Source organism: Cherax quadricarinatus, chromosome 100 (genome assembly GCF_038502225.1).
Source record: "Cherax quadricarinatus isolate ZL_2023a chromosome 100, ASM3850222v1, whole genome shotgun sequence".
Lineage (NCBI taxonomy): Eukaryota > Metazoa > Arthropoda > Malacostraca > Decapoda > Parastacidae > Cherax > Cherax quadricarinatus.
Window position 1 is genome coordinate 10,763,674 of NC_091391.1, and position 24,732 is coordinate 10,788,405.

The following is a 24,732-nucleotide window of genomic DNA, read 5'->3' on the forward strand; positions in this document are numbered from 1 at the left end:
AAGACATATAAATATAATCTGTAATTATATACCCTACCGCATTCTCTACCATTTGATTCACCCCACCTATGTCTAAGCTTAAAACCCTCAACACCTGCAAACCCCCCCCCCCTCCCACTAACCTTATTACCTTACCCAACCAAACCCTTATTAGTTCAATACATTCGCAAAAATACACCATATGGAAAACAGTCTCCAATCCACCACAAGCCTTGCATATCCCATCCTCCCTTATTCTCTTATGGAATAAAACCATTCCAGACGGTAAGATCCCATGTAAAAATCTATACATAACTTCTCGTACTTTAGGTTTTAAACGTAATTTGTTCAAACGCCCCCAGATATTACGCCAATCATACATCGGATAAACCCCTTCTACCACTGCTACCACTGCCTTACCTTCCACCCCATCAAGGTTTCCCAATTTAATATGTGAAGGATCGCTCATGTTTATGATGACCCGTAACATTGCCTCACCCATTATGAACTCCCTACCCACCCACCACCGTTGCATATCCTGACGCATCTTATGAAGTCCGCCTTCCCTCGCCCCCCTTCCCTCCCGTTTATAACTACGTTTCAAATACACACTCATAATCCTCTTTTCAACAGCTATAAGACCCAGCCCTCCTCGGCCAACCGGGAGTGTGACAACCGCTCTACCTAACCATTCGCTTCCAGTACCCCAAATGAATCTAAAAACGCGCTTTTGTAACCTTTGTATCTCACTACGAAGTATCGGATATATTGCTGCTACATGCCAAAGTTTACTATATAATAGGACTTTCGTTGTAATTACTCTTTGATGCAAAGTTAAGTGTGCAGCTCGTAAACCACTGAGGCGCTTCAGTACACCATCTACAATACACACTGAATTTATTTGTTGTGCTAACTTGATATCACTTACATAAACGATCCCACATATCAGTAATTGGTCCACCTTTTTCCACCTTTCAACTACTTCACATTCCTCACTTAACCCATCCCCAAGATCCATATACTTCGTTTTCTCCTTATTAATTGACATGCCAGAAGCCTTTTCAAAAACGTTTACTAACTTTTCCACCCGAGGCAAATCCCTGTTACCACTTACTAAAATCGTTGTGTCATCAACATATACAACAATGCCAGCCCCCCCACCCCTTTCGTCACAAACCCCATTTGCTGCCAATAAGACCCTAATTCCTCTATAAAAGGGATCCTGTAAACACGCAAAAAATATTTGTGAAAGGGGCCAACCTTGACGTAGACCCCTTCTCATCTGAATTTGTTCTCCTAACCTTCCATTTACCTGCACCCGCAAGGATGCATCTTGATACATTAATTTGGCCCATGATATAATTTCCTCTCCAAACCCCTGCCATCTCATAATCTTCTATAATGCTTCCCTTTCTACACTATCATATGCCGCCTCCCAATCTATAGCCAACACCCTCCCCCCCTCCCAATTTTACTCTTTCTTCAATAAAACTTCTAATCAACCCATGCCCGTCATACATAGATCTTCCCGGTACCCCATATTGTCCCTTATCAATCACTTTACCCAGGACCTTTTTTATTCTGTTAGCTAAAATTCTTGCAAAAATCTTATAATCACCACACAATAACGAAATAGCACGATAGTCTTTGACTGTTAATGGCTCACCTTTAGGCACTAGAACGACCACAGCCATCCATTGCTGTGCCCCTAAAACCCGATCCCGCTTAAGGATATTAAATAATCTTTCCAAAAACCCTTTTAAAACGCTCCAATTTTGAAGATAAAAGTCACTGGGCAACCCATCAATTCCTGGTGCCTTACCTAATTGCGCCCCGGATAAAGCTTCCCATGTCTCACACTCCGTTATCGGCCCTTCCAAGATGAATCAATCATGATCTGTCAACTCACACTGCACAAACCTTCCAATTGACTGTAATGCTATTTCGCTTATTCCCACACTTTGCGGTTTTCAACTTAACCCAAGCATCAATATACCCACTCATACCCTCAGTCGTCGTCAACACCTGGTCCACTTTATACCCTTGCATACCTACCTGAACATTCAACCCCATTAACTCCATTGCCTTGCGGCGTGTGTGTTGACTCCGCAACACACACGCCGACGGCCGATCTCCCCACAAAAACTCCTCAATCCCGCCCTTAAGCCTTTCCCCATCAAACCTCTCATTTTGTAAATTCCGGATATTTTCCTTCAAACTTTCAATTTCAATAACAGGATAATTAGCATTAATTTGTGCATAAAATTCGCGCAACTGCCCCTTTAAATATTTTTGAAAACCGTATTGTAACTGATTATATCTCGTCCCTCGATTAATATAATATTCCTTAATACCTTTTTTAGCTATCGTTTCCCACCAATTAACCATGGCAACATCCCCTGGTGCTTCTACCACTAAACGATCCCACATATGTCCAAAAGACAAAAGACTATCCTCTTCCTTTAATAACTTTACATTCAATTTCCAAAATGATGGACCCCTCCGAGGCACACCCTCAATATCCACATCTATTACAACTCCTCTATGATCCGAAAAAACCACATCTATCACATTCACCCTCCGCACAGTAACCGCACAAGGCACGTACATTCGGTCCAACCTCGCCGCATAACCTCGTTTAATGAAGGTATGCTCTACCATCCCTCCCCCCCCACACACATCCTTTAACCCCACCCCGGTCAATATATCCCCCAATAAACCCAAACAACACCCCGCACCTCTAGGCTCCACATCTTTACGAAGTATCACGCAATTCCAATCTCCGCCTATTATTGCAACATTCGGTAAACCACGTAAAAAATAGACCAGTACGTCCTGAACAAATTTAGTTTTAATACTCACGTCACCCTCAGCCGGGCCATATACACATACTAAACTAATGGGAACCCTACCCCAGGTTCCATCCACTCTAATTACCCTCCCCTCCCCCCCCTTCACTACACCTTATTATAAACGGGCTAGTTTCCTTTACCAAAATGGCAGCCCCACCTTTCAAACGTGTCGCATGTTCCACGTACACATTATAACCACTCATATCCAACTCATAACCAGGCCTAAAATTATGTTCCTGTAAGAATACCACATCCACACCAAGTCGCACCAAATACTCATTAAATCACTTAAGCTACCTCTCAGCTCTCAACCCGTTAATATTTATAGTAAAACACTTGAATTCAACAAATGGGTTTTCCTTTTGTCCCCGGCATTGACTTTACCCCAGTTCGTTTTGCAGCACCTCTGTCCCTCCCCCCTTTATTGGGAATCACCTTTGCAATCCCTTGATCCTTGGGTTCACCATTCCCTCTCTGCTGTACCTCCACCCAAGACTTTTTCCCAGGGTGTTGGGCAGGAGTGAGCACATCATCAGAATCCGATGATGCTGCAGTCCTCTTTCGTGTCCCGCCCTCCACCTGCATTTTGACATCTGAAGCACCGTCCTGATGCACCTCCACCTCTACTGCATGCACCTTCAATCCTTTAGACTCTCTCGTCGACAAACCGTCATCTCCTGCCATACCTTCATTCACAGCCGTCCCCAGAACTAAGCCTGGGTCTTCCACCTGATCTAGGACCGATTCCTCTAACAAGTCATCCAACGCCTTTACCAAAGACGCCGCCACTTCTTCACCCATATTAGGTAGTCTCTCCTCAAAAACCTTATGTATGTCCAATGACTGAGATTCTCCTTGTAGTGTTACAACTGGCGATTCGAGCTCCTTTTCTTTGTCCACCTCCTCACTCCATGACAACCGTTGTTGAGGCGGTGTAGCCAGAGACTGTTCTCGCTCATCGCCTACCTCGCCCACTGGCTGCTGTTGCCATTGCTGTTGTGCCGGGTACCCACTTCATTTCCCACACTGCGCCGCGATGTGGTCATATGACCCACATAGCCGACACGTACGTTGTTGCCCCGCATACGTTACATAGACTTGAGTCCATAATTCCTTCAACACAACACATGAAGGAATAGGGTGTCAAAGAGTCATTTTAACAGTATATGTACCTTCCAGCGCACCTGCATACGGTCCAGTTGCTCATCTCCCTGCTGTGGCTACGTGAACCGTCCCATAAGTACGCAGTTCACTGGTAATATCAAAATCAGTCGCCTCAAAAGGCACATTCCTTATTTTCACCCAAGTGTAATGTCGAGATACATCATGGAGTCTCACCGACACAGCTGTATTAACCGGTATGATGGTCTCCTGATACTTGTCGACCACCGCCTCGTAGACTCGTGCAGACGTCATTTTAACGAAGATTCTTGTCGTCCCATTGAGTGCGACACCACTTATCTCCTCATTTGCTATACCATAGGTATCGCGAATGATCGCTGGTAATAATAAATCCATGTTGGATCCCGTGACAGCACCACGGGTCATCTCAATGCAGACATTATTGATTCTTCTTCTGCTATTCAGCGCCATGTTGGAGAAAATAAAGTTTCCACCAACCAACGCTAGGGGCAGCTCAATCAGGTAAACTGCGCCAAAACAAACTCAAACAGGAGCGTCTGCGCAGCTCGTCCACACGGCTCGGAGGCGATGAGGACAATGTCCTTCTGTTACTATGGACATAAATATCAATGAGTCTTTACATGAGACCTTGAGTACAGGTAACATCTCAGTGACTCTGATCTTACATTTGACCTTGAGTACAGGTAACATCTCAGTGAATCTGATCTTACATTTGACCTTGAGTACAGGTAACATCTCAGTGAATCTGATCTTACATTTGACCTTGAGTACAGGTAACATCTCAGTGAATCTGATCTTACATTTGACCTTGAGTACAGGTAACATCTCAGTGAATCTGATCTTACATTTGACCTTGAGTACAGGTAACATCTCAGTGAATCTGATCTTACATTTGACCTTGAGTACAGGTAACATCTCAGTGAATCTGATCTTACATTTGACCTTGAGTACAGGTAACATCTCAGTGAATCTGATCTTACATTTGACCTTGAGTACAGGTAACATCTCAGTGAATCTGATCTTACATTTGACCTTGAGTACAGGTAACATCTCAGTGAATCTGATCTTACATTTGACCTTGAGTACAGGTAACATCTCAGTGAATCTGATCTTACATTTGACCTTGAGTACAGGTAACATCTCAGTGAATCTGATCTTACATTTGACCTTGAGTACAGGTAACATCTCAGTGAATCTGATCTTACATTTGACCTTGAGTACAGGTAACATCTCAGTGAATCTGATCTTACATTTGACCTTGAGTACAGGTAACATCTCAGTGAATCTGATCTTACATTTGACCTTGAGTACAGGTAACATCTCAGTGAATCTGATCTTACATTTGACCTTGAGTACAGGTAACATCTCAGTGAATCTGATCTTACATTTGACCTTGAGTACAGGTAACATCTCAGTGAATCTGATCTTACATTTGACCTTGAGTACAGGTAACATCTCAGTGAATCTGATCTTACATTTGACCTTGAGTACAGGTAACATCTCAGTGAATCTGATCTTACATTTGACCTTGAGTACAGGTAACATCTCAGTGAATCTGATGAATCTGATATTACATTTGACCTTGAGTACAGGTAACATCTCAGTGAATCTGATCTTACATTTGACCTTGAGTGAATCTGATGATCTTACATTTGACCTTGAGTACAGGTAACATCTCAGTGAATCTGATCTTACATTTGACCTTGAGTACAGGTAACATCTCAGTGAATCTGATCTTACATTTGACCTTGAGTACAGGTAACATCTCAGTGAATCTGATCTTACATTTGACCTTGAGTACAGGTAACATCTCAGTGAATCTGAATCTTACATTTGACCTTGAGTACAGGTAACATCTCAGTGAATCTGATCTTACATTTGACCTTGAGTACAGGTAACATCTCAGTGAATCTGATCTTACATTTGACCTTGAGTACAGGTAACATCTCAGTGAATCTGATCTTACATTTGACCTTGAGTACAGGTAACATCTCAGTGAATCTGATCTTACATTTGACCTTGAGTACAGGTATCTCAGTGTATCTTACATTTGGCCTTGAGTGACATCTGATCTTACATTTGACCTTGAACATCTCAGTGAATCTGATCTTACATTTGACCTTGAGTACAGGTAACATCTCAGTGAATCTGATCTTACATTTGACCTTGAGTACAGGTAACATCTCAGTGAATCTGATCTTACATTTGACCTTGAGTACAGGTAACATCTCAGTGAATCTGATCTTACATTTGACCTTGAGTACAGGTAACATCTCAGTGAATCTGAGCTTACATTTGACCTTGAGTACAGGTAACATCTCAGTGAATCTGATCTTACATTTGATCTTACAGACCTTACAGGAATATTATCTGACTACCTTGTAAAATCTGGAGCTTCCTGATGAAGCTCAGGAAAAATTTAATTCAACGAAGAACATTTTTTTTCCAAAATTCCCATATTTAAGATTCCAGTTATCAGTAAACCATTTTCTTTGAGAACTGATGCCTCCAATACCAATGTAGGAGCAGTGTTATTAATGCATCATGAAGGTACTCCCTTCCTTGTATGCTTCCTGAGCTGGAAACTTCTTACTGCAGAAAAGAGATGCTCTACCATTGAAAAGTAATGTTGGCCCTTGTGTGGGGTATCTCAAAACTTATGTTTTATCTACTAGCTAAAGAATTCATTTTGGAAACAGATCATAAACCTTTTATATACACTGAGACTTTGAAAGTAACCAATAGTCGCCTCTTGAGGTTGACATTGGCTCTCCAAGCTTTCAAGTTTTATATAGTGTATATCAATTGTTCGTCCAATTATTTCTCTAACTGGTTAAGCTGTGACAGTCAGTAGAATATTGGTAAATTACATGATTTTTCTTAATATTTTTTTTCCTAGCTATTCCTCTTATATTCTGTAAGTCTGTATACGTTAGAGTGAGGGAAAAATTTATGGGATAGTAAGGGGAGTAGTGTGAATGAATGGTGGTGGTAGTTTGTTGGTCAGTATGCTTGTTGTTATGGGGGTACATTATTCCCACTACCCCCCTTTTTCACTCGGTGGTAGGTGACGAGTGTCTCTCTGACCGGTTGTCAGTCACTAGACTTGTGGCTTCCATGATATCTCTAAGTATTCGTTCCACTCATATTTAAATTATTATTTGTTTGGGTTAAGTTAGTTTTAATAAGATCTTCATGCTTGTTTAGGTTTTTATGCTGCAAATTCTTCCTGTTCTGATTTGGGCTTATGTAGTGTAACATCATTTAATCCCCACCATTTCTTTTAAAGGCTGTACATCTATCATGTGAGTGATTTCTCTATTGGTGTGTAACTTTGCATTTCTTAATTTTAACATTTATTGTTGGCTTGGGTCATTCAACACAGGCGAGATAAGAGAGGCAGCATAGAACTTGAAAAGATCTGACAGTCAGACATCTCTACCTACACTGGTGCTCCTTCCACTCATAACCAACACCCAACCAGCTACACACAATTCTAGCAGATTTCTTCCAGTTATAACTCCAACAACATTACATGGTTCTCTACTGGTAACTCAACTGCTTCACAAGTGTTGTGGTGGTCAGAGGATCCCAGTACTTCTGTTCCTCAGAGTCTCTACTTATGTTGGGGTCACTATCTACTCAAGTGTGTCAACAGTCACAGCCACCTATGACCCCTGCCACCAAAGTCATCAACAATGGCTCAGCATTCCAAACCACGATTCAGAGCTATATGCCCAGATCTTTGGCATGGCACCATTCTTAACTACATATTGTGTACATATTAGCTTTGAGTCACTGATTTTTTATATATTTCATTTTTCATTTCTTTGCTTCAAGTTGAATTGATTTCATGTGTAAGTGTTTAATATTCACTATTTTTTATAATAAAATTGTTTATCTCATGTTATCATTGAACCTCCACAAGGAAGGCAGGGTAGGGGTCAGCCTAGGAAAAGTTGGAGGGAAGGAGTAAAGGAGATTTTGTGTGCAAGGGGCTTAGACTTCCAGCAAGCATGCATGAGTGTGGTAGACAGGAGTGAATGGAGATAAATGGTTCTCTCTTAGGACGTGATGTGCTGGTGGAGTGTAAGCAAGGTAATATTTATGAATGGACTCACGAAATTGTAATGACATGATTGCAAACAGACCATACCATGGATGAGGTTAGAACCTGTAATCAGAGGGCCTTAAAACTCCAGACCAACATGCTAGCCACTGGGCTAGCTGGCTACAATAAGATTCAATCGTCTAGGTATGTTTATACGACATACGAAGGTTAACACAGAAACCACTGTGACGACAAATATAAGTTTTTACAGACAAATCTCCCACCAGCATGGCTGCAATGAACTCTAGCTCAAGTCCCTGCAAACCTGTCATCATGACTCATGAAATCGTAATGGCAGGATTGCAAACAAACCATACCACGGGCAGGGAGAGAACCCGCAATCAGAGAGTTATAAAACTCCAGACCGATGCACGAGCCACTGGGCCAACTGGCTATAATAAGATTCATCTAACTAGGTATATTTAAACACCATAGGAAGATTAGCATAGGCACCACTGTGAGTCATGATGATGGCTTTGAGCTAGAGTTAGTCACGGCCACGTTGGTGGGAGATTCGTCTGCAAAAACTTTCATTTGTCGTCACAGTGGTGCCTATGCTAACCTTCCTATGATGTATAAAATGCCTAGTTGGACGAATCTTATTGTAGCCACCTGGTCCAGTGGCTAGTGCATTGGTCTGGCATTTTATGACTCTCTGATCATAGGTTCTATCCCTGCTTGTGGTATGGTTTATGAATGGATTCAGGGAAACCAGAAGGCCAGACTTGAATCCTGGAGATGGGAAGCACAGTACATGCACTCTGAAGGAAGGGTGTTAATGTTGCAGTTTTACAACTCTAGTGTTGGCACACCTCTGGCAAGACAGTGATGGAGTGAATGATGATGATGAAGGCTTTTTTTTACAGGCCACCATACCATGGTGCGAAACAGCCATTGTGTTAGTAATAAAAAATGTATATATTCTCATGTGTATATAACTAAAATAATCCTGATACATTGAATGCTAACATGTTTTATCTCCTGTATGTACTCACATATGTTTCACAAGACTGCCTTTTTGATTAAAACATTTCAAACACTCTGAACACTGAAATGGTTTATCTCCTGTGTGTACTCGCATGTGTCACAAGACTGCCTTTTCGACTAAAACATTTCAGACACTCTGAACACTGAAATGGTTTTTCTTTTGTGTGTACTTGCATATGTGTCACAAGACTGCCTTTTTGAGTAAAACATTTCAGACACTCTGAACACTGAAATGGCTTTTTTCCTGTGTGTATTTGCATATGTGTCACAAGATGGTCTTTTCGAGTAAAACATTTCAGACACTCTGAACACTGAAATGGTTTATCTCCTGTGTGTACTTGCATATGTGTCACAAGACTGCCTTTTTGAGTAAAACATTTCAGACACTCTGAACACTGAAATGGTTTTATTCCTGTGTGTATTTGCATATGTGTCACAAGATGGTCTTTTTGAGTAAAACATTTCAGACACTCAGAACACTGAAATGGCTTATCTCTTGTGTGTACTCGCATATGTTTCACAAGATTGCCTTTTTCAGTAAAACATTTATGACACTCTGAACACTGAAATGGTTTATCTCCTGTATGCACTCGCATATGTGTCACAAGACTTCCTTTCTGAGAAAAATACTTCAGACACTCTGAACACTGAAATGTTTTATTTCCAGTATGTACTCGCATATGTGTCACAAGACTGCCTTTTTGAGAAAAACATTTCAGGCACTCTGAACACTGAAATGTTTTTTTTCCTGTGTGTATTTGCATATGTGTCACAAGACTGCTTTTTTGAGTAAAACATTTCAGACACTCTGAACACTGAAATGGTTTATCTCTTGTGTGCACTCGCATATGCTTCACAAGATTGCCTTTTTCAATAAAACATTTGAGACACTTTGAACACTGAAATGGTTTATCTCCCGTATGTACTCGCATATGTGTCACAAGACTGCCTTTTTGAGTAAAACATTTCAGACACTCTGAACAATGAAATGGTTTATCTCCTGTATGTACTCGCATATGTTTCACAAGACTGCCTTTTTGAGTAAAACATTTCAGACACTCTGAACAATGAAATGGTTTATCTCCTGTATGTACTCGCATATGTTTTGCCTTTTTCAGTAAAACATTTCAGACACTCTGAACACTGAAATGGTTTATCTCCTGTATGTACTCGCATATGTTTCACAAGACTCGCATATGCCTTTTTCAGTAAAACATTTCAGACACTCTGGACACTGATATGGTTTATTTCCTTTATGTTTTTCCATATTTTTCAAGAGAAGAAATTTCATTTTATAATATTTTAGTTATACAACAGTGGTATCATTAATCTTTCTTACATACTCTAATGCATATTTCAAGATTTACTCTTTTAAACTATTTTAGCCACTGAAGAAACAGTTTTCCTCATAAATATGTTATCAGGTTACAAAACTATTTCCACTTATGAGCTCTAATTAAGATTTTTTTTGAACTTAAAGGATTGCAATGATTTTTTTGTTTGTAAAAAGATTGACGTATATATTAGAACTTTCAGATATACTGAAAAACATTATTATTATTATTTCTTAATTATGTTTAAACACATATTTTCTGAAAATTCTTAACTTCAGCATTACTAACTTGTATTTTTCTTTGAACTACAATGCAATTTTTAGATAGAATTCTATTTATGAAAAATGTTTTTTTATTAATATTACCAGACCATTTAAAAACTGATCAGAATCACAAGTGTTGTTATTCTTGCAATACTGAAGGTATAGTGTCCATTTAGGTACAACCTGGAAGTGTTCCAGAAAATACTTCTGCAGTATCAGTTGTTGTACAAAACAGATGTTTGTTGATGTACTGGAGATATAATGTCTAGGAAGATTCAACCTGGATACAACCTGGTAGTGTTCCAGAAAATACTTCTGCAGTATCAGTTGTTGTACAAAACAGATGTTTGTTGATGTACTGGTGATATAATGATATAACTAGGAAGATACAACCTGGTAGTGTTCCAGAAAATACTTCTGCATATCAGTTGTTGTACAAAACAGATGTTTGTTGATGTACTGGTGATATAATGTCTAGGAAGATACAACCAGTGTTCCAAAATACTTCTGTAACAGAAACATGAGTCAGTGTAATACAATATTCTACCATTACCAACACAACATATTGATCTAGAAAACAAAAAAAATTGTTTGTATTATTATGTTTCACTAAATACAATTGTCATTAAAATTTTAAAGGAGTAAAAGAATTAAAGAAGTTTTCAGTCACGATATACAGTGGAACCTCAGTACTCAAACTTATGTCATTCCAGAAGGTTGTTCCAGTGCTGATCTGTTCCAGTATCAAATAAATTCTTCCTAACCAATTTTCTTTTTGGTTAACCTTTATCATAAATCTTCATAGGCCCCATGGTGACTTATTCGTACAAATATAAATTATATATTATATTATAATCAAATTAAGCCCTAAACCAACAAGGGTCATGCAGCACTGTGGGGCAGAAAATAGTGCTGAGAAAAAATAAAAAAGTGAGTGTAAGTCAAAGGCAGGTTCATCTGCAAGAAGGGAGGATAAGGTAAGAGTGGTAGGGCGACGGCATCGGTGGATGTAAATACTGCGAGCTCACTGGTAAACCAGACAATCATCAAGAAAGTTAAGAACTGAAATAAGGAGCTAAGAAACCTCATTGACAGGAATAGGATGTCGTTCCATGAGATACCCACTGGTAAGGCTGGCATGGCCGATGCAGAGACAGGAGAGTGCAGTCTCCTGAGTACGACAACAGTGGTAGGATGGCCATGAACCCAAAAGCAGTCACACTCAATCTTATGGTTAAAAACAGTGATCCTGATATCAGCCTTTTATTAAACAACTTATATGCATTGAACAGCAAATATAATTATTGTACAGCAGATCAAGCATAGACATTACTAGTTAATTACGATGTCAGATGTTAGACCAAACATTATGATGACCTCAGAGCATTACTCAATTCTCTGCATACCAGTATGTCAATCATCACACTCACCAAAACCTGGCTAAAGCTGGGTAATACAGATGTTTATGACACTCCTGGTTACACAACCATACACAACTGTAGGACAGATCAGCAAAGAGGTGGAACAGCTATATACTACTCTGATCAACTTGAATGTATCACAAATTTTAGAAAACATGATGACTGATGCACATATCAACACAGACCACTTGCTGCTCACAGGAGATTTCAACATAAATCTACTACACAACCAGGACCCAAAATTAACCGAATTCACAAACACTATGAGCAGCTGCTTGTTGCTACCAAAAATAACAAAACCTACAAGACAAGTATCTCCTTATTTGACCACATCTGGACTAACACAATATACCCTTTAAAATCAGGAATGATCACAGACAACACCACAGACCACTACCTTACTTTTCTCATAACCAATCTAGGTAAATTGAACCAAGACACTACTAAAGTTACCTTCAGACTACATAACAAAACAGGTGTTAATAACTTTATAACAGTTGTCTCTTCACTTTTTAAGGTCTCTGGTATTTCACCTAGATCTAAGCTCTTTCTCCAAAGAATAAGAACATAAGAACATAAGAATGTAGGAACACTGCAGCAGGCCTGTTGGCCCATACTAGGCAGGTCCTTTACAATTTATCCCACTAACAAACATTTGACCAACCCAATTTTCAATGCCACCCAAGAAACAAGCTCCGATGTGCAAGTCCCTCTCAAATCCAACCCCTCCCACTCATGTACTTATCCAACCTAAATTTGAAACTACCCAAAGTCCTAGCCTCAATAACCCAACTAGGTAGACTGTTCCACTCATCAACTACCCTATTTCCAAACCAATACTTTCCTATCTCCTTTCTAAATCTAAACTTATCTAATTTAAATCCATTACTGCGGGTTCTCTCTTGGAGAGATATCCTCAAGACCTTGTTAATATCCCCTTTATTAATACCTATCTTCCACTTATACACTTCGATCAGGTCTCCCCTCATTCTTCGTCTAACAAGTGAATGTAACTTAAGAGTCTTCAATCTTTCTTCATAAGGAAGATTTCTAATGCTATGTATTAATTTAGTCATCCTACGCTGAATGTTTTCTAACGAATTTATGTCCATTCTGTAATATGGAGACCAGAATTGAGCTGCATAATCTAGGTGAGGCCTTACTAATGATGTATAAAGCTGCAGTATGACCTCTGGACTTCTGTTGCTTACACTTCTTGATATAAATCCCAGTAATCTATTTGCCTTATTACGTTCGCTTAGGCATTGCTGTCTTGGTTTAAGGTTGCTGCTTACCATAACCCCCAAGTCCTTTTCGCAATCTGTATGGCTAAGTTCTACATTATTTAACTTATAAGTGCTAGGGTCATGGACACTCCCGAGCTTCAGAACCTTGCATTTATCTACATTGAACTGCATCTGCCACTTTTCTGACCAAGAGTAGAGTTTGTCTAAATCCTCCTGAAGTTCCCTAACATCTACGTTTGAATCAATTATCCTACCTATCTTCGTGTCATCGGCGAATTTGCTCATATCACTAGTAATTCCTTCATCAAGATCATTGATATATATTATAAACAACAACGGGCCCAAGACTGATCCCTGTGGAACGCCATTTGTTACTGATCCCCACTCGGATTTAACCCCATTTATGGACACTCTCTGCTTCCTGTCTGTGAGCCATGATTCGATCCACGAGAGCACCCTTCCCCCAATGCCATGAGCTGCCACTTTCTTTAACAGTCTATGGTGCGGAACTCTATCAAAAGCCTTACTAAAATCTAAGTAAATAATATCAAATTCTTTATTGTGGTCAACAGCCTCAAAAGCTTTACTGAATGTAATAAAGTTGGTAGAATTACCGACAATATGTAAAGTAAAAGGACACAGGTGCAACTAATGTGACATTTATTGTGGCAACGTTTCGCTCTCCAGGAGCGAATGATCTCACACACTTCTATTCCAGTCAAGATACCAAGACCAAAAGAGGCATCATCATCGGGTTTTTCCTAAGAGCATACCGAATTTGTAGTCCTGAGTTTCTTGACGAGGAATGTACTTACATTCACCAAACATTCACTGAGTTACAATTTCCTTCTTTTTTCATCAAAGACTGCAAGAAAAGAGCTCTTCAGATCATCAATTCTCCACGCATCAACACCGCTCCCAACAAAGTTATAATTCTTCCCAACAGCCAGGTTGCACTAAACGTCTCAAAAGTACTTTCACAAGCTAACACCAGAGTCGCCATCGCTTCTACCACTTCAGTAAAGGATCTAACCAGGACAAAACCCAAGCACCACGAACCAGTCAATGCAGGAGTTTACACTATACCCTGTGGAGGCTGTGACACAATCTACGTAGGTGAAACAGCAAGAAACCTCGACACCCGCCTCAATGAACACATATACGCATGTAGGAACGACAACTTAAACAACGCCTTTGTGCAACACCGAAATTCCACCAATCATCTTATGAAATTCAGAGACGCCCAATTAGTGATAAAAGAAACTAATTTCCGCACACGCAAGTGCCTTGAATCAGCACTGATCGCTGTTTCGAATACAATTAAACAAAACAACGGCAGCTTCACCATCTCTGAAGTCTTAGCAAGAATCCTCCTGAAAACAGTAAACCCTGCCATCACATAGTTTCTCCTGTTATACTACACACAGCACAGAGAGTGAACACTGAAACAACCTGCCTCATTCCAGTTTATATTTGTCCAACCTATTTTTATGTTACCCAAGTAATAGCTTTTATATCCTTTTACTCATGTACGAATTAATTGCTCTACCATATTGTATTACTTTTGTCACTACCACTACTACTACTACTACTACTACTACTACTAGTGAACATCGAAATGGTACCTCACTAGTATTCACCTCACTCTGAGCCTTTATATACCCTCTGTGTCCATGTATTGTTTGTAATGGCTTGATAAAGCTCCTGGAGAGCGAAACGTTGCCACAATAAATGTCACATTAGTTGCACTTGTGTCCTTTTACTTTACAACTTTACTGAAGAAAGTTAATAAATTAGTTAGACAAGACCGGCCTCTTGTGAATCCATGCTGAGTATCATTAATCAAGCTATGCTTATCGAGATGGCTTCTTATAATCTCAGCTATAATTGACTCTAGTAATTTGCCTACAATTGAGGTCAGGCTTATTGGGCGGTAATTTGACGGTAACGACTTGTCCCCTGTTTTAAAAATAAGAATTACATTAGCCATCTTCCACATATCAGACACTACACCTGTTTGAAGAGATAAATTAAAAATATTAGTTAATGGTTCACAGACTTCCCTTGAAAAAACCTCATCAGGACCCGGTGACTTATTTTGCTTCAGTCGGTCTATCTGCTTCATAACCATTTCACTAGTGACTGTGATGTTACATAATTTATCTTCTTCTGATCCACTATAAAAATTAATTACCGGAATATTATTAGTGTCTTCCTGTGTAAAAACTGAGAGAAAATAATTATTTAAAATCGAGCACATTTGATTCTCTTTGTCAGTAAGATGCCCATAGTTATTTTTAAGGGGACCTATCTTATCTCTGACTTTTGTTCTATAGACCTGGAAAAAACTTTTTGGGTTAGTTTTAGAATCCCTAGCAACTTTAATTTCATAGTCCCTTTTAGCTTTTCTTATCCCCTTTTTAATGTCCCTCTTAATGTCAATATACTGATTCATAAGATGACCCTCGCCTCTTTTGATACGCCTATAAATTCCTTTCTTATGCCCTAGTTGATATTTCAGCCTATTATTCATCCATTTTGGGTCATTTCTATTTGATCTAATTTCCTTATAAGGGATAAACGTTCTTTGAGCAGCATGTATTGTGTTCAGAAAACTGTCATATTGATAGCTCTCTTCGTTACCCCAGTCAACAGATGATAAGTGTTCTCTAAGAGAGCTCATGCAAGTGGTACTTTGCACTTCCTTATAAATAATGCATTCCATGAATCTGGTCCAGGTGCTAAGTGAGTGGGCATGTTGTTCATTTCTTTTTTGAAATTTATGGGGTTTGTACTAATGTCAGTTAGTTGGTCTGGGCAACCCTCTGCTGGAGTGAAAAATATTTCTGCACTTTTCTGCCTTGCTGTCATTTAGTGAGTTGCTGAACACTGACTCATACTGTTCTTATGGGATTTCACTCATTTAAGAACACAAGAACATAAGGAAGGAGGAACATTGCAGCAGGCCTGTTGGCCCATGCTAGGCAGGTCCTTCATAGACCCATCCCACTAATAGAACATTTGCCTTCATAAGAACCTAAGAAATAATGAACACTGCAACAGGCCTATTGGTCTATGTGAGGAAGCTCCAATTCTCCCCACTGGCTTAAGCCAATGCCTTGACCTAGTCAGGTCAGACACGTTACTTAAGGGAGGAGCACTGCGTCTGACCTAGTAGCTAGTCAGGTCCAACTCACACCCGCCCACACCCACTCATGTATTTATCCAACCTATTTTTAAAACTACACAGGAGGAACATTGCAGCAGGACTGTTGGCCCATGCTAGGCAGGTCCTTCATAGACCCATCCCACTAATAGAATATTTGCCTTCATAAGAACATAAGAAATAATGAACACTGCAACAGGCCTACTGGTCTATGTGAGGCAGCTCCAATTCTCCCCACCGGCTTAGGCTAATGCCTTGACCTAGTGAGGTCAGACACGTTACTTAAGGGAGGAGCACTGCGTCTGACCTAGTAGCTAGTCAGGTCCAACTCACACCTGCCCACACCCACTCATGTATTTATCCAACCTATTTTTAAAACTACACAATGTCTTAGTGTCTATGACAATACTTGGGAGTTTGTTCCACTCATCCACAACTCTATTACCAAACCAGTGCTTTCCTATATCCTTCATGAATCAGAATTTTTCTAATTTAAACACATTGCTGCGAGTCCTGTCTATGTTAGATATTTTTAGCACGCTATTTACATCCCCTTTATTAATTCCTGTTTTCCATTTATACGCCTCAATCATATCCCCCATAATTCTATGCCTTTCTAGAGAGTGCAGATTCATGGCCCTCAGTTTATCCTCACAGGGAAGATTTCTGATACATAGGATCAATTTTGTCATCTTTCTTTGTACGTTTTCCAGAGCATTTATATCCATTCTCTAATACGGTGACCAAAACTGCACAGCATAATCTAAATGAGACCTAACCAAAGAGATGTAGAGCTAAAGAACAACCTGAGGACCTCTATTATTTATATTTCTTGCTATGAAGCCAAGGACTCTGTTAGCTTTATTGTGAACACTAATGCACTGTTGTCTTGGTTTTAGATTACTACTCACCAGAACTCCTAAATCCTTTTTGCAATCCATAATATTAAGATCTACATTATTTAGTTTATATGTGGCATGGTTATTTTCCTGTCCAACATTTAGTACTTTACATTTGTCTATATTAAATTGCATCAGCCACTTCTCCGACCATTGCATGAGTTTATTCAAATCGTCCTGGAGTGCCCTAATGTCCTCATCAGAATGAACTGGGCGGCCTATTTTGGTGTCATCAGCAAATTTGCTTATGTCGCTATTTATTCCCTCATCTATGTCATTTATGTTGGTTGCGAACAACAAGGGGCCCAACACTGACCCCTGTGGAACACCATTTGTGACGTGCCCCATTGTGATTTCTCCCCATTTACGCAAACTCCCTGCTGCCTATTCGTCAATCATGCCTCTACCCAGGAAAAAATTTCTCCTATTCAGTGTGCCTTAAGTTTCCTCAATAACCTCTGATATGGAACTCTACCGAAAGCCTTACTGAAGGCCATATACACAATATCATATTCAATACCATGATCTACCTCCTCAAATACCTTAGTGAAGAAAGTCAGTAAACTTGTAAGACAGGAACACCCCTTTGTAAAACTGTGCTGAGATTCATTAATCAATTTATGCTTTTCGAGATGGCTATGAATTGCTTCGGCAGTTATTGATTTCATAAATTTTCCCACTGTGGAGGTAAAGCTTATTGATCTATAGTTCGATGCTAGGAACCTGTCACCTGCCTTGTAAATAGGTATTATATTTGCCATTTTCCACTTATCAGGAACTATGCCAGTTTGCAGTGATATGTTAAAAAGATTAGCCAAAGGCATGCTAAGTTCCTCTTTACATTCCTTTAACACTCTTGCAAACAGTTCATCAGGGCCCGGAGATTTGTTAGGTTTTGATTTCTCCATTTGTCTGAGAACCATATCACAAATTACCGCAATCATGCATAGTTTATCGTCCTGTTCTACATAATTTATTATTTCTGGAATTTCACTAGTATTTTGCTGAGTGAAAACTGAGTGTAAGTAGGTACTGAGAATTCCACACATATCCTTATCACTATCAGTGATCTGGCCTGAGTTACTCTTAAGTGGGCCAATCTTGTCCCTAATCTTACTTCTGTACACCTGAAAGAATCCTTTTGGGTTAGTCTTCAAATCCCTTGCGACTTTAGCCTCATAATCCCTTTTTGCTTCTCTTATTCCTTTTTTTATTTCTCTCTTTGAATATATTGATTTTTAACTGCCCATCCCCTCTTTTGATATGCCTATATATGCCTACCTTTGGACCAATGAGATGTTTTAATCTACTGCTCATCCATTTGGGATCATTTTTGTTAGATCTAATTTCCAAGTTGTCTGGCCAGCTAGAACTATGCTCTGAAAAACGTCATATTGGCAGACAACACCACCTACCTGACCCATAGTCAGGACATCCCAATTTAGCCCACCCAGGTAATTTTTCAGTCCCATGAAATCGGCCAAGCAAAAGTCTGGGACAGAGATTTGATTGCAGTTATCTGGGTAATTCCATTATATATTGAAACTAAGTGATTTGTGATCGCTTTCCCCAAGCTCATCATTAACCTCAAGATTATTAAGTAGTGATACGTTGTTGGTTCTGTCACAAACTGTTTTGAAAAGCAATCCTGAACGATATCAAGAAAGTCACTTGACTCAAGATTTCCTGTCACATTGATCCAATCAATTTGTCTAAAGTTAAACTCTCCCATTAACACAACATTTCCGTATCTAGATGCCTTATGAATTTCGTCTCATAGCAGCTTACTGCACTCTCTGTCAAGGTTTGGGGGCCTATAAATCAAACCCAAAATTAACTTTTCATGACACTCAAAAAACTGTAGCCAGATTCTGTGTCCGATGTTTCTAATCTTATATCATGTCTAACACAACAATTTAAATTATCTCTGACATACATCGCCACTCTACCACCCTTCCTGTTGACCCTATCAGTGTGGAATAGTTTATAACCCTGTATGCTGCATTCAGAAGGCATTTCTCTATCAAGTTGAACCAGGTCTCTCTTATAGCAATAATATTTATATTACCTGCACTTGCAAGTAATCTGAGCTCATCTATCTTATTTATTAGACTCCTACTATTTGTATAGTAAGCCTTCATAAAACCTCTTTACAGCATTTAGTAACTTACTACCTATTCCGTATATTTGCAACATCTTTAAGGGAGCTAGTCACTCGTTGCCCTTTACTATCTCTCTTTGCTTGATGATCAGTTAATTTGCCTTTACTCGCAACTTTATTTCCTGTTCATCGTTAGTATACAAATCTCTCCTCAATAATGGTCCAATTATACAGGAAGTTCTTAGCTTGGATTTTGCATAGGAATAGAAATATTTTGGGTTTCTTGCAATATCCTGCATGGTCCTTTGTTTTCTTTGTACTTCTTGTGTTAGGTATGACATCTTAAGTTTTTGCTCTAATTCAATGATCTCTCTGCTAAGACTATCTTTCCTTTGTTGCAATATATTTGTGTTTTTAAGCAATTCAGTAACACATTTTCTATTTCTGTACCATCTCCTATGATCTCTCTCAATATCTCATCATCTTCTGGGTTTCCTCAATGATACCTGCTTCATACATACCTTGTATGAATATGAACGATGTGCAAAAATTTTAAGGAGGTTCAGGTAACCATGGCAAGCTGCCTTCAAAGAAGAAATGTGAGGTTCCCATGTTAACCTGCGATCAAATAGAAGGTCAAGAAACTTGACCGTATCACACTCCAGGATAAGTGAGCCTTGCAAATACACTGGAATATCTGAGACAAGAGGATGCCTAGTGAAGGTAATGAAATGGATTTTTTGCACTAGAAAATTCAAATCCATGGCCCAATGAACAACATTGTCAAAAGCTTTCTGAAGGGAAGCCGCTACCAGGCGATAGTCAATGCCCAGGCTCTGGTGGCCTGGTGGTTAACGCTCTCGCTTCACACGGTGAGGGCCTGGGTTCGATTCCCAGCCAGAGTAGAAACATTGGACGTGTTTCTTTCCACCTGTTGTCTATGTTCCCCATCAGTAAAATGGGTACCTGGGTGTTAGTCGACTGGTGTGGGTCGCATCCTGGGACACTGACCTAAGGAGGCCTGGTCACAGACCGGGCCGCGGGGGCGTTGACCCCCGGAACTCTCTCCAGGTAAACTCCAGGTAAGACGAGTGTGTTTAGCATCATGTATGACATGGTGAGTAACTGCCCTTGCTCGCTTTAAATCCAAAAGTTGATCTGCATTCCGATTATGTTGATAACGGCCCTATGCAGCATGTTTGAAACACACTGCACGAGAACATGCAGGACACCACCAAGGTATGCATGTCTGAGAATGTCTGCCGGAGATTTGAAGAATAGGAGATGATGCTGCAGTCAAAACTCAAGGTCAAAAACTGGTGCACCAGCTCATCAAGAGAGGACGAAGAAGGGACTTCACAAAAAGTGGAAAGATGAGAGTATAAGTCCCAATTCACTCATTAAAATTGCCAATGGGCCCTACGAGATGGTTGGGAATATGTAGCAGAAATAAGAATAAAAGGAAAGTGATCGCTGTCATGAAAATCTTGGAAAATGGACCAAGTGTAATCAAGAAAAACTGACGAGGAACAGATAGAAAGATCAATGCAAGAGAGAGACTATGTGTGAGAGTCAATATGGGTGGGAACAACCAAATTTAAAACATGAAGACGAAGAGATGTGAGAAGAGTCTCCAACTGATCACCACGAGTCACAGCGGGACCCTCCTCAGAGATGATGATGAGCATTAAAATCACCTAACAACAAGATGGGCAGTGGCAGAGAAGTGATCAAGCATGCAACATCCGAGATACAGAATGCACTGGTAGGGAAGAGACACAGAGAGCAAACTGAGGGAGCTGTTAGGGCTTTAAACTAGGAACAGACAGTGGTATGGGTTTTGGCGAGAATAGAGTGTAGTAATACTATGAGTTCTAGGGGAACTAGTAATAGGCAGAATGAGGTGGATATTGTAAAGCCAATGGCACTAGGCGACAAGGACAGTAATAGGTTTAGTGAAAAAAACAGATATGAGCAGGAAGGGTAAAGAGAAAGGAGGGTCTTTAAAATTATATTATGCTAATAGCCATAGTGCTAGGAATAAGATGGATGAGTTGAGATTAGTTGCTAGTGCAGGTAACATTGTTGTATTTGCAATCTCTGAGACATGGTTTAATTCCAAAAGTCGGGACATGCCTTCAGAATGTCACATTCCGGGTTTTAATTTTTTCCAAGTTGATAGAAATATCAGTAAGGGAGGTGGGGTGGCACTGTATGTTCGAGATCACTTGAACTGTTGCATAAAAACGGGTATTAAGTCTGAAGTAACACATACAGAGTCTGTCTGGATAGAATTTTCAGAGGACCATAAAAAATGATTCTAGGAGTGATATACAGTCCCCCAAACTTAGATAGGGACCAAGGGAAATTACTGTGGGAGGAAATTGTTAAGGCCACAAGGCACGATAATGTAGTAATTCTAGGGGACTTTAGTCACATTGATTGGAATTTCTTGACTGGGAATTTAGAATCAAATGACTTCTTAGAAGTAGTTCAGGAATGTTTTTTGAAACAGTTTGTGACAGAACCTACAACAGGAAATAACATTCTTGATTTGGTTCTGACAAACAAGGAAACCCTTGTTAGTAATTTAGAAATTAATGAGAAACTCGGCACAAGTGATGACAAAGACATTACCTTCAGTATAGAATGGAAGTGTGATAGTAGGGACAACTCGGTAACAGTTCCAGATTTTCACTTAGCAGATCACAATTGGCTTACGCAGATTACAATGGGGTAATGAAGAGAGCTATCAACATGAGCTTTCTGAACACCATACATGCTGCTCAAAGAAAGTATATCACGTATAAAGAAATTAGATCAAATAGAAATAACCCAAAATGGATGAATAAAAGGCTGAAATATCTACTAGGGCATAAGAAAGGAATTTATAGGCGTATCAAAAGAGGTAAGGGTTTTCTTATGAATCAGTATATTGACATTAAGAAGGACGTTAAAAAAGGGATAAGAAAAGCTAAAAGGGATTATGAAATTAAAGTTCCTAGGGATTCGAAAACTAACCCAGAAAGTTATTTCCAGGTCTATAGAACAAAAGTTAGAAATAAGATAGATCCCCTTAAAAATAACTATGGGCATCTTACTGACAAAGAGAATGAAATGTGCTAGATTTTAATTATTTTCTCTCAGTTTTTACACAGGAAGACACTAACAATATTCCAGTAATTAATTTTTATAATGGGCTAGAAGAAGATAAATTATGTAACATCACAGTCACTAGTGAAATGGTTGTGAAGCAGATAGACAGACTGAAGCAAAATAAGTCACCGGGTCCTGATGAGGTTTTTTCAAGGGTTCTTAAGGAATGCAAAATGGAAATCTGTGAACCATTAACTAATATTTTTAATTTATCTCCTCAAACAGGTGTAGTGTCTGATATGTGGAAGATGGCTAATGTAATTCCTATTTTTGAAGCAGGAGACAAGTCGTTACCATCAAATTACCGCCCAATAAGCCTGACCTCAATTGTAGGCAAATTACTAGAGTCAATTATAGCTGAGATTATAAAAAGACATATCGATAAGCATAGCTTGATTAATGATACTCAGCATGGATACATGAGAGGCCGTTCTTGTCTAACTAATTTATTAACTTTCTTCAGTAAAGCTTTTGAGGCTGTTGTTCACAATAAAGAATTTGATATTATTTACTTAGATTTTAGTAAGGCTTTTGATACAGTTCCGCACCAAAGACCGTTAAAGAAAGTGGCAGCTCATGGCATTGGGGGAAAAGTGCTCTCATGGATAGAGTCATGGATCACAGACAGGAAGCAGAGAGTGTCCATAAATGGGGTTAAATCCGAGTGGGGATCTGTAACAAGTGGCATTCCACATGGATCAGTCTAGGGCCCGTTGTTGTTTATAATATATATCAATGATCTTAATGAGGGAATTACTAGTGAAATGAGCAAATTCGCTGATGACACAAAGATAGGTAGGATAATTGATTCAAACATAGATATCAGGGAACTTCAAGAGGATTTAGACAAATTCAGGACCTGGTCAGAAAAGTGGCAGATGCAGTTCAATGTAGATAAATGCAAGATTCTGAAGCTTGGGAGTGTCCATAACCCTAGCACTGATAAGTTAAATAATGCAGAACTTAACCATACAGTTTGTGAAAAGGACTTGGGGGTTATGGTGAGCAGCAACCTTAAACCAAGATAGTAATGCCTAAACATATGTAATAAGGCTAACAGATTACTGAGATTTATATCACGAAGTGTAAGCAACAGAAAGTTTAGATTTAGAAAGGATATAGGAAAGTATTGGTTTGGAAATATAGTAGTTGATGAGTGGAACAGTCTACCTAGTTGGGTTATTGAGGCTAAAAGATTGGGTAGTTTCAAATTTAGGTTGGATAAATGCACGAATTTGACGGGTTGGATTTGAGTGGGGCTTGCATATGAGTGGATAGGGTTAACAGAGCTTATTTCTTGGGTGACACTGAAAATTGGTTGGGCAAATGTTTTGTTAGTGGGATGGATTGTAAAGGGCCTGCCTAGTATGGGCCAGCAAGCCTTCTACAGTGTTTCTCCTTTCTTATGTTATGTTAACTGTGTACCACCTGTGCAAATAAATACGAGCTGGAGTATAATGCAGCTGAGAACGGAGATTTGTTGAAACGGTAAACCAATCCATGCAAGAAGTGCACTCTCATTAAAAGTTTCATGAGGAAAGGGATCAGGAGAACACAACAGCACATTGCCCAAAACGGGATGGATAATCACTGAACGAACTTCAGGCTCTTGCAACTGGACATATACTGGGGAAAACTGGGAGATCAACACCTGGTGCTCTCTCCAATTACCCCTGAAGATTCCTTTGTAAAGTCATTTTTCACAAAGATAGGTATGCCAACAATGAGAAGTGATAAAATCTACAGGCTAGTAGGGTCAGTGAAGTCAATGTGTGGATGCAATGGAAAGTATGTAAGCAAAGAGGAATCAGAATGCTGTAGAGGAAAACAATGCTGGAATAGTTGTGAAAAATATGAATTGGCACAAGGAGGCACACTGGTGTCCATGGAGGGTTTCATGTCCACAATATAGTCGGAGTAGGAAGAGGTGAAGTAAGAGGGGTTTCAGAGGGTAAAACTACAAAAGAATTAGAGATGAAGGTGACCCTGGAAGACATGGTAGTGGAGGAGCTGGTAGGTGTAGCCTGGAGGTCACCTAGCTACTCAAGAATAAGGAACATGAGGAATATTTCC

General features: G+C 39.5%; 1 pseudogene; it reads right to left on the reverse strand.

Annotated features, from left to right (window-relative positions):
• Positions 1-6,323: 6,323 nt before the first annotated feature.
• The window catches only part of LOC138851117 (oocyte zinc finger protein XlCOF7.1-like), a 369,730-nt pseudogene continuing 351,321 nt past the window's right edge, over positions 6,324-24,732 (reverse strand).